Here is an 11,437-nt window from a genome sequence, read left to right on the forward strand (position 1 = left end):
GAGGGTTCAATGGATAAACTGATTTTGTAAACCGTATAAGTAATAGTTAGTTTTTCAGGTAAATGAGGATAGTATGTGAAATACTTTTGTGGTATTTAAAATATTTTTAAAAATCGATTTATTTGGGGTACAATTTATAGACAGTAAAATGCACCCATTTAAATTGTACCCTTTCACGAACATTGTAACTTGTATGTTGTTTTGTTGTTCAGTCACTAGGTCGTGTCTGACTCTGCCACCTCATGGACTGTGGCCTCCAGGCTTCTCTGTCTGCCACTGTTTCCCGGATAGTGCCCAGACTTGCCCAGACTCATATCCATGGAGCCTATGATGCCATCCAACCATCTCATCCTCTGTGGTCCCCTTCTTCTCCTGCCTTCAATCTTTCCCTGCATCAGAGTCTTTTACAATGAGTCAGTTCTTCGCATCAGGTGGAGAAAGTATTGGAGTTTCAGCTTAAGCATCATTCCTTCCAATGAATACTCAGAGTTGATTTCCTTAAGGATGACTGGTTTGATCTCCTTGCTGTGCAAAGGACTCTCAAGAGTCTTCTCCAGCACCACAATTGGAAAGCATCAGTTCTTTGGCACAAATCGTTAGCATTAAATACGTTCACAGTATTGTGCATCTATCTATTTATTTTTTATCAGATTACAAAAGATACACAAACATTAACTGTGGAATATGTAATTAAAAAAAATACAGAAAAACCCAAAGAAGACATTAGAACCCATCTAGGGGGAAAAAAAATCTGTTGCTGTGTTAATTTCTTTATTTCAATCTCTTATCTCTAATTTTAAAAAGTAAAAATGGGATCTTACTCCATGCTTGCTTTCTCTTTGACTCTTTTCTCTATCAGAATATCATGACTGCCTTTATGGATTTTTTTTATTTTTTCTTTTCATGTATTGAGTTAAAATTTTTTATTGTTGAATTTTTAATACTGAGGAAAACAGGGAAGAAACCTAAAATCTCCCATAATTTTTTTCTAACATTAAAAATAAATATACACACACACACACACACACACACACACACATACGTGCGCATGCTCCATGTAAGAAAACCATGCAGTACAGAAAAGGTTAAAAGAAAGAAAAAAAAGGAAAACAAGAGTAGAAAAACAAAAGAGTAGAAACTTCCCGTTTCTTTCCAAACCGATTAACACGTTCATTTTGATTCTTTACAGCACAGAAATGTGTGTTGGTTGTTGTATAGTCACTAAGTCATGTCCGATTCTTTGAGACCCCATGAACTGTAGCCTGCCAGGCTCCTCTGTCCATGGAATTTCCCAGGCAAGAATACTGGAGTGGGTTGCCATTTCCTTCCCTCAGGGAACTTCCCGACCAGGGATGGCACCCACATCTCACACACGGTAGGCAGATACTTTACTGCTGAGCCACCTGGGAAAGAGAAAAGTGTGTATATGCCTATATAGGCACATATACATATATATATATATATATATCTGTGTGATGTTCTTGTATTTCTGTCTCTGATTTTTCTTATCAAAATATCTCGAAACGCTTCACAAGAAAGCAGGTCCACCTCTACCCCACCTTTCTCAAAGCTGCATGTCTGGTGGCTGAGTGACGCCCTGCCCAGTGACCATCTACCTGCCCATAAATTTCACCTGACTTTTGCAAGTGGCCTGAATCTGTAGCTGGCATATTGACTGCAGCACTTTCACAGCATCATCTTTCAGGATTTGAAAGAGCTCAACTGGAATTCCATCACCTCCACTAGCTTTGTTCGTAGTGATGCTTCCTAAGGCCCACTTGACTTCACATTCCAGGATGTCTAGCTCTAGGTGAGTGATCACACCATTGTGATTATCTGGGTCGTGAAGCTCTTTTTTGTACAGTTCTTCTGTGTATTCTTGCCACCTCTTCTTAATATCATCTGCTTCTGTTAGGTCCCTACCATTTCTGTCCTTTATTGAGCCCATCTTTGCATGAAATGTTCCCTTGGTATCTCTAATTTTCTTGAAGAGATCTCTAGTCTTTCCCATTCTATTGTTTTCCTCTATTTGTTTGCATTGATCACTGAGGAAGGCTTTCTTATCTCTCCTTGCTATTCTTTGGAACTCTGCATTCAAATGGGTATATCTTTCCTTTTCTCCTTTGCTTTTCACTTCTCTTCTTTTCACAGCTATTTGTAAGGCCTCCTCAGACAACCATTTTGCTTTTTCGCATTTCTTTTTTTTGGCAATGTTCTTGATTCCTGTCTCCTGCACAATGTCAAGAAACCTCCATCCATAGTTCATCAGGCACTCTGTCTATCAGATCTAGTCCCTTAAATCTATTTCTCACTTCTACTGTATAGTCATAAGGGATTTGATTTAGGTCATACCTGAATGGTCTAGTGGTTTTCCCCACTTTCTTCAATTTCAGCAAATTTGCTATTTTTTCAATATGCCAGCAAATTTGGAAAATTCAGCAGTGGCCACAGGACTGGAAAAGGTCAGTTTTCATTCCAGTCCCAAAGAAAGGCAATGCCAAAGAATGCTCAAACTACCGCACAATTGCACTCATCTTACACACTAGTAAAGTAATGCTTAAAATTCTCCAATCCAGGCTTCAGCAATACATGAACCGTGAACTTCCAGATGTTCAAGCTGGTTTTAGAAAAGGCAGAGGAACCAGAGATGAAATTACCAACATTCACTGGATCATCGAAAAAGCAAGAAAGTTCCAGAAAAACATCTTTCTGCTTTATTGACTATGCCAAAGCCTTTGACTGTGTGGATCACAATAAACTGTGGAAAATTCTGAAAGAGATGGGAATACCAGACCACCTGACCTGCTTCTTGAGGTCAGGAAGCAACAGTTGGAACTGGACATGGAACAACAGACTGGTTCCAAATAGGAAAAGGAGTACGTCAAGGCTGTATATTGTTACCCTGCTTATTTAACTTCTATGCAGAGTACATCATGAGAAACGCTGGGCTGGAGGAAGCACAAGCTGAAATCAAGATTGCTGGGAGAAATATCAATAACCTCAGATATGCAGATGAGACAACCCTTATGGGAGAAAGTGAAGAAGAACTAAAGAGCCTATTGATGAATGTGAAAGAAGAGAGTGAAAAAGTTGGCTTAAAGCTCAACATCCAAAAAACAAAGATCATGGCATCCGGTCCCATCACTTCATGGCAAATAGATGGGGAAATAGTGGAAACAGTGTCAGACTTTATTTTTTTGGGCTCCAAAATCACTGCAGATGGTGACTGCAGCAGTGAAATTAAAAGACACTTACTCCTTGGAAAGAAAGTCATGACCAACCTAGAGAGCATATTAAAAAGCAGAGACATTACTTTGCCAACAAAGGTCCATCTAGTCAAGGCTATGGTTTTTCCAGTAGTCGTGTATGGATGTAAGAGTTGGACTGTAAAGAAAGCTGAGTGCTGAAGAATTGATGCTTTTGAACTGTGGTATTGGAGAAGACTCTTGAGAGTCCCTTGGACTGCAAGGAGATCCAACCAGTCCATCCTAAAGGAGATCAGTCCTGGGTGTTCATTGGAAGGACTGATGTTGAAGCTGAAACTCCAATACTTTGGCCACCTGATGCGAAGAGCTGACTCATTTGAAAAGACCCTGATGCTGGGAAAGATTGAGGGCAGGCGGAGAAGGGGACAACAGAGGATAAGATGGCTGGATGGCCTCACCGACTCGATGGACATGGGTTTGGGTGGACTCCAGGAGTTGGTGATGGACAGGGAGGCCTGGTATGCTGCAGTTCGTGGGATTGCAAAGACTCAGACACAACTGAACTGAACTGGAACTGAACTGAATCTGTAGCAGTGGAATTGCTGAGTCCAAGAGTATCTGCGTTTATGCATTTAAATTTGTATTTCTGTTGCCCAAACTGTGCCAGGGACTTTTTTGGGAGGGCATTAGCAGTGTGGAGAGGGAGAAAAAGTGAAAAGAAGCAAGCTCTCATAAATCTAGAGGGGGCCTGACGAAAGAGGGCAAGATGTCAGCCTTTTCCCATTCTACCTGCAGGGGGCAGCAAACGACTGCCCAATTTCCAGCCATAGGCTCAACCTTTGGCTAGCTGGAATTGACGAGATTGCCAAGGAAGGAACAGCTTTCCCATGCCAGCGGCATGGGGCAACCAGGTAATACCAACTTCTCAGGGAGGGACAGGACAGACTCAGGTGGGAAGATCTGTGCTCCCCTAGGCAACCCAGCGGCTTAGGAGCTCCCTTTTTGTCACTTCCAAGGCTGTGTGCCCTGGAGCAAGTGGCCTGACTTCTTTGAATTTCTCTTCCCTCTATTATAAAATGAGAATGATGATCACAACAACAACAGGTAATACTTACATGAATTCATATGGTAACCTCATTTACTCTCACAGTCACCCTTTTATGTAAATCATCCTCAGTTCAATTCAGTCACTCAGTTGTGTCCAACTCTGCAACCCCATGGACTGCAGCATGCCAGGCTTCCCTGTCCATAACCAACTGTTGGAGCTTGCTCAGACTCATGAGCATTGAAACAGTGATGCCATCCAACCGTCTCATCTCACCCTCTGTCGTCCCTTTCTCCTGCCTTCAATCTTTCCCAGCATCAGGGTCTTTTCCAATGAGTCAGTTCTTCACATCAGATGGCCAAAGTATTGGAGTTTCAGCTTCAGCATCAGTCCTTCCAATGAATATTCAGGACTGATTTCCTTTAGGATTGACTGATTTGATCATCCTAATTATACATTAATAAAACCCTAACCCTAAACCTAATTTTAATTAACATCCTAGTTTTATATTAACAGGTATAGACACTGAGGCACAAATGTAATCCATACATACTGAGTGTTCGGCCCTTGTCACCCACTATGAGGCCATCGTCTCAAATAAGAGGATTACTCTTATAAATCTTTTTATAAAGACTATGCATTATTTTATAAATCTTAGGAAAGTGTTTCTCAACCTTCCCCATTATTACCTCCTAAAGAGACCACTTTAATTTAATTTAAAGAGAAAGTTAAACACTGATGAATTAAGATTTTGTCAGGGAGGTTTAAGCTTTGGAGGGCCACTTTGTGGCCTATTGAAATATTTGTTTTCTTGTCCCCCACTCTCCTGAACCAATTTTCATCCTCTTGAGGGTAGTATTAACTTCACTGATAATTTGTGTTCTAAGGGGGTAAATGTGGCAAATAAACTATGACACAATGCTTTTGATCGCTGAAAATTTTTAGTTCATTTCTTTTCATTTGTATTTTATTTGGCTTTGTCGGGCCTTAGTTGTGCGGATTTTTGGTGTGGTGCATGGACTCTTTGTGGCAGGCTGACCCAGTAGCTGCAGCTCACAGGCTCCAGGGCGTGTGTGTTTCAGTAGCTGCGGTGCATGGGCCTGGCTGCTCTGAGGCCTGTGGGATCGTAGTTCCCCCACCAGGGATCAGACCTGAGTCCTCTGCATTGCAAGGCAGATTCTTAATGACTAGACCACCACCCCTTAATTTATATCCTCTTAAAGAGTCTCAAGATTTTCATCATGTACTGCTGCTTTGTCTACAAACAAAGAAAATACAATGAATCAGTTAGGGCTTCCTCAACATCTTCATCCTGAGAGTATATTCTTCAAAATCACTTTCCAACTTTTCCAGGTTGTCAATGTCTTTGCTTTATCACATGACATCTCCCTCTGTGCTATCAAGGATTCTTGCAAGGAGCATTTCTTTAAGACAATCTGCATTGTTTTCAAAGAATAAGGTATGGAAAGGGGGAAAAACACATATGGTATGGTGGGGAAACAGGGGAAATAGTGCCTTCCAAGCAAGACAGAGTTGTCGGTAACGTGGCACAGCCCTCAGGTAATCCCTGGTGGGACTTCGCTGGTGGCCCAGTGGTTAAGACGTCACCTCCCACTGCAAGGGGTGCGGTTTCGATCCCTGATCAGAGAGCTAAGGTCCCACCTACCTCATGGCCAAACTACCAAAACACAACACAGAAATAATATTGTAACAAATTCAGTAAAGACTTAAAAAAAAAAAAAGGCCCACATTAAAAAAAAAAAAAAAACCTTAAAAAAAAAGTAATCCCTGGTATGACATGGTAATGAAATTGAGCAGGACCCTGTAGAGCCTTGCCTGAGACAGGCCCTCTTGTCTTCTGCCTTTTGTTCTTAGAAAAGTTTTAGTGTCCTAGGCCTTTCCCAAGTTCTGAAGAGTGAACTTAATCAGAGAAGTGAGAAAATGTAGAAAGAAAGGAAAACAGTTAAGCAAACAAAATAGTAATAGTTTAGTCATTGACATAGTAAAAGACCTTTAGTTCCTCCTCAAAAACTATAGATGATATTCCAAGCCCTAATTGAGCTGTTTTGGTTTCCCTAATGGCTCAGACGGTAAAGAATCCGGCTGCGATGCGGGAGACCTGGGTTTGATCCCTGGGTTGGGAAGATCCCCTGGAGGAAGGCATGACAACTCACTCCAGTATTCTTGCCTGGAGAATCCACATGGACAGAGGAGCCTCGTGGGCTACAGTCCATGGGGTCCCAAAGAGTCAGACACGACTGAGTGACTAAGCACAGCACAGACAGCAGATATTGAAACCCCAAGCAGGTGGAAGAAGTTAACTGTATGCTGCCCACAAGCAGGTAACCCCAGACTGGTTGGAATCAGAAGGTTGACGATTGAGATTCCCCCAAATAGCCACCTTGATACCTCACCACCACCCAGTGAAAAGGACATACAAGAGCTGACCATTCACCCTGTGACTTGCTCTTTCACCTTGCTTTTAAAAACCCTTTCCTGAAAAGCATTACGGTTTTCAGGTCTTTTGAATATGAGCTGCCCATGCTTCTTGTTGGGCTCTGCATTGGGCACCTTGCCATAAACGCTGAAATTTCCTTCCGAACAATCCGGTGTCATTAGATTGGCTTGACTACAGGCAGGGGATCAGACCCAAGTTTGGTGCAGTTCCAATGAGCTAGGTACATCACCTCTGAGGTCTTTCCCCCACCAACCCATAAATTCAGTCCAATCATAAGAAAGCATCAGACAAATCAAAATGAGGGCCATTCTACAAAGGCTCCAACTAGTACGCCTCAAGACTGTTTTTGTTGTTGTTGTTCAGTCACTAAGTCGTGTCTGACTCTTTGCAACCCCATGGACAGCAGCATGTCAGGCTCCTCTGTCCTTCACTATCTCCCGGACTTTGCTCAAATTCATGTCCACTGAGTTGGTGGTGCCATCCAACCACCTCATCTTCTGCCACCCCCTTCTTATTTTGTCTCCAATCTTTCCAATGAGTTGGCTCATCACATCAGGTGGCCAAAACATTGGAGTTTCAGCATCAGCATCAGTCCTTTCAATGAATATTCAGGGTTGATTTCCTTTAGGATTGACTAGTTTGATCCAGACTATCAAAGTAATGAAAAAAACCCACCAAACTTCCCCAAAACCCCAAACCACAGACTGATCAGGGGCCTAAGGAGACATGGTGATTAAACACAATATCCTGCAACAGAACAAAGGACATAACTGCCGTGTACACTAGTCTTCACAGCAGTGTTATTCACAATAGCCAAAAGGTGAATGAAAGAACCCCAAGTCTCCATGGGTGGATGAATAGATGAACAAAGCATGGTAGATCCATAACATGGAATATTATTCAGTCTTAAAAAGGAAGGGGATTCTGACACATTCTACAACACGGGTTCGATCCTTGGTCCGGGAGAACCCCACGTGCCGTGGGGCAGCTAAGCCCATGTGCCACAACTACTGAGCCTGCGCTCTGGAGTCTGAGAACAGCAACAAGAGAAGCCGCCTCAGTGAGAAGCCTGCACACTTCTTCTTTAGAGCACACTGCTCTAAAGAGCAGCCCCCACTCACCTCAGGTAGAGAAACCCTGCTCACAGCAACAGAGACCCAGCACAGGCTAAAATAAAATAAAAAATTTTAAAGGAGCCCTATGCCATTAACAGTCACTCCCCATGCCCCCTCCCTCAGCCTCTGGCAACCATGAATTTGTTCTCTGTCTCTGTGAATTTGTCTGTTCTGGACATTTCAAATAAATGGGATCATACAACATGTGGCCTTTTGCATCTGACTTCTTTAACTCAGCATAATGTTTCTGAGGTTCATCTACGATGTAGCATGAATCAATGAATCATTCCCTATTATGACTGGATAATATTCCATTGTATGGATAGACCACAGTTTCTTTATCTATTCACTGATTGATGGCCATTTGTGTTGTTTCTACTTTTTGTCCGTTTTGAATAATGCTTCAGTGAACATTCACGTACAAGTTTTTATGGGGACATAGATTTTCAATTCTCTTCACCTAGGAGTAAAAATCGCTGGGTCATATGGTAACTCTAAGTTTAACTTTTTAAAGACCTGCCAGATTGTTTCCCAAAGTGGCTGCATAATTTTGCATTTTTGTCAGCAGTGTGAGGGCTTCCCCAATGGGTCAGTGGTAAAGAATCCACGTGCAGTGCAGGAGACACTGAAGATGTGGGTTCAATCCTGGGTCAGGAAGATCCCCTAGAGGAAGGCATGGCAACCCACTCCAATATTCTTGCCTGGAGAATCCCATGGACTTCTGAGCCTGGCAGGCTATAGTCCATAGGGTCACAAAGAGTTGGATATGACTGAGTGACTGAGCATGCATGCATGAACACATACCAGCAGTGTATGCTGGTTCTGATACATTTACCTCCTGGTTAACACTGGTTATTGTGTGCCTTTTTATATTATAGCCATCCTAGTGAGTGTGGTTTTGATTTGCATTTAACTTATCTAATGACTAGTGATGTGGAGCATGTTTTCATGTGCTTATCATTTGTATATCTTCTTTGGAGAGACGTCTATTCAAATCCTTCAACCGTTTTGTTTTGCTTTAATAGACATTTTTAGAGCAGTTTTAAGTTCACGGCAAAACCGAGAGGAAGGTGCAGAGACTTCCCTTACATCTCCTGCCCTACTAATGTACCATCTCCCCAGTTGCCAACACCCCCCATCAGAGTGGTGCATTTGTTATAATTAATGAATCTACACTGACCCATAATCAGTCAGAGTCCATAGTTTTAAATTAGAATTCACTCTTGGTGTTGTTCATTCTGTGGGTTTGGACAAATGTATAATGATGCAAGTGTAATGATGCAAACTCATCATTATAGTATCATTCAGAGTAGTTTCACTGCCCTAAAAATCCCCTGTGTTTCGCCTATTCATCCCTCCCTCCCCTTAACCTTCGCCCATTTTTCACTTGGGTTATTTGCCTTTTTATTGTGATGGTGGTGATGGTGTAGTCTCTAAGTAGTGTCTGACTCTTGCGACCCCATGGACTGTAGTCTGCCAGGCTCCTCTGTCATGGGATTTCCCAGGCAAGAGTACTGGAGTGGGTTGCCATTTCCTTCTCCTCTTTTTTTTTTTTTTTTGTAGACTTGTGACAGTTCTTTATGTAGCTTGGCGACCAGTCCCTTGCCAGTTATGTGATTGGCAAATGTTGTCTCTGTTTTGTGGGCGGATTATTGTGTACACATAGGTTTTCATGTCCTCTGGGCAAATGCCCAGGAGTGGGATTGCTAAGTCATGTATAAGTGTCTGTTTAACTTTATTAAAAAACTGCCAACTCATTTTTCGGAGTGGCTGTACCATTTTGCATCACCATGAGCAATGTATAAGAGTTCCAGTTGCTCTATATCCTTGTCAGTACTTGGTATTGTCATTTTTTTCCCCCAAAAATCATCCTCAGGGGTTCTTTAAAGCTTGATCGTAGTCATATTATATAAGATGGCTTCGCATATTTGGAAGCTGAGGCAGGGGCCAGAGGAGCCTGGTGGGAGGAATTGTGATGGTTCATGCCATGGAGAGCAGGGATGAGGGAAGGGGAAGCCTCAAGGGTGGTTCAGGGGGTCTAGAGTGTGGGGCTGGAAGTGGATAGGCAGGAGAGGAAAGTGGAAGGAGGCTAGATCCTGAGTCAGAAGGGCAGGGAATACCAGGCTGGGAACGTCCGACTCCCAGACCTTCTGCCCAGGAGGATTCTGGGTCTTAATAACATTGGCAGCTGCTACGTTGCCAGTAAGTTCTCTACATATGAACCTTCAAGTTACAAACTCAAAGATGTGAACCCGCATCTGGCTCCAGCAAGGAGTCGGAATCAGTGCCATCGATGTCAGACGGGAGTGAAATTGCAGCTTGCCCTCCATCTCCTATTGCTGATAGTCCTCCAGCTTTACCACGTCTCCCCTCCTCTCCCTCCTCCAGTCGGTTCCTCTTCTTGACTGTTCATTTGATGCCAGCCCCTGTACGCCAGCTATTGTACTGTACTACTGCACTTTTCAAGGGACTGTACTGTAGGATTTGAAATGTTTTATTTTGTGTGTTTGCTTTGTATGTACCATGTGTGTGAAAAGTATTATTACTGTATGAACAGTACAAAAAGCCAATTGTATTAGTTGAGTGCTTAGACTAACTTTGTTGGACTTAATGAATGAATTGGACTTAAGAACGTGCTCTTGGAATGAAATTCATTCAATACGTAGGGGAAATTACTGAATTTACCCCTTGAGGATGCGTGGTGCACATTAACATATTAAAGGGTCTGACGAGTCCTGCAATAAAGAACTATGGTGTTAATTTAACCCAAACTTAGACGTTAGATTGCTTTTCTCAAGCCATAACATCATTCTCATCATCATCTCCAATGCACACCTCATCTAGCTTGTTCACTATCATGTGTCTACAATTGGCTTACATTCAATGGTCAAAAAAATTTTGCTTTTGGTTGGGGAAGTTGAGTGAATGATCTCATCAGATCTTCAGAACAACTCTGTGTTTTTGTTGCTTTGTCACTAAGTCCTGTCCGACTCTTTGTGACCCCAAGGATCGTAGCCCACCAGACTCCTCTGTCCATAAGATTTCCCAGACAAGAATACTGGAGTGGATGCCATTTCCTTCTCCAGAGGATCTTTCCGACCCCAGGGATTGAAACCAAGTCTCCTGCTTTGGCAGGCAGATTCTTTACTACTCTATGAAGTAGGTACTAATATAATTTCCATCTTGCAAACAAGGCTCAGAGAGGCCAGGTGACCCGCCTAAGACCAGTGGGTGAAGAGCTGGAATTTGACCTGAAGTGTGCCGGCAGCCTCTCCATCACCCTGCCCATTTCTCAAAGATGCCCCACACCCCACACCAGTCTCACTGGTGATGGCAAGTGTGGTCTCCCCACTGAGGGATGCCCTGTGACCTCCCTGAGCCCTTCTCCTTGCCCTGATGACTGTGGACATATACTCAGGCCGTTGCCCAGAGAGCTTGGCTGTAACTTGAGTCTCACCCAGGCTGGGGGTGATGAGGAGGGTGGGCAGGTGACAGCCAGGGCAGGGAGATTTGCCCAGACACTGGTGAGCAGCAGCCTGGCAACCGGTGTGGCCCTGAGGAGATTGGGGGGCTTTGGGAGCCTGTTCCAGAGTCCAGGCAGAGGTCTCCACTA

This window comes from Bos grunniens, chromosome 7 (genome assembly GCF_055505025.1).
Source record: "Bos grunniens cultivar Pamir isolate PY7600 chromosome 7, Bosgru_T2T1.0, whole genome shotgun sequence".
NCBI lineage: Eukaryota > Metazoa > Chordata > Mammalia > Artiodactyla > Bovidae > Bos > Bos grunniens.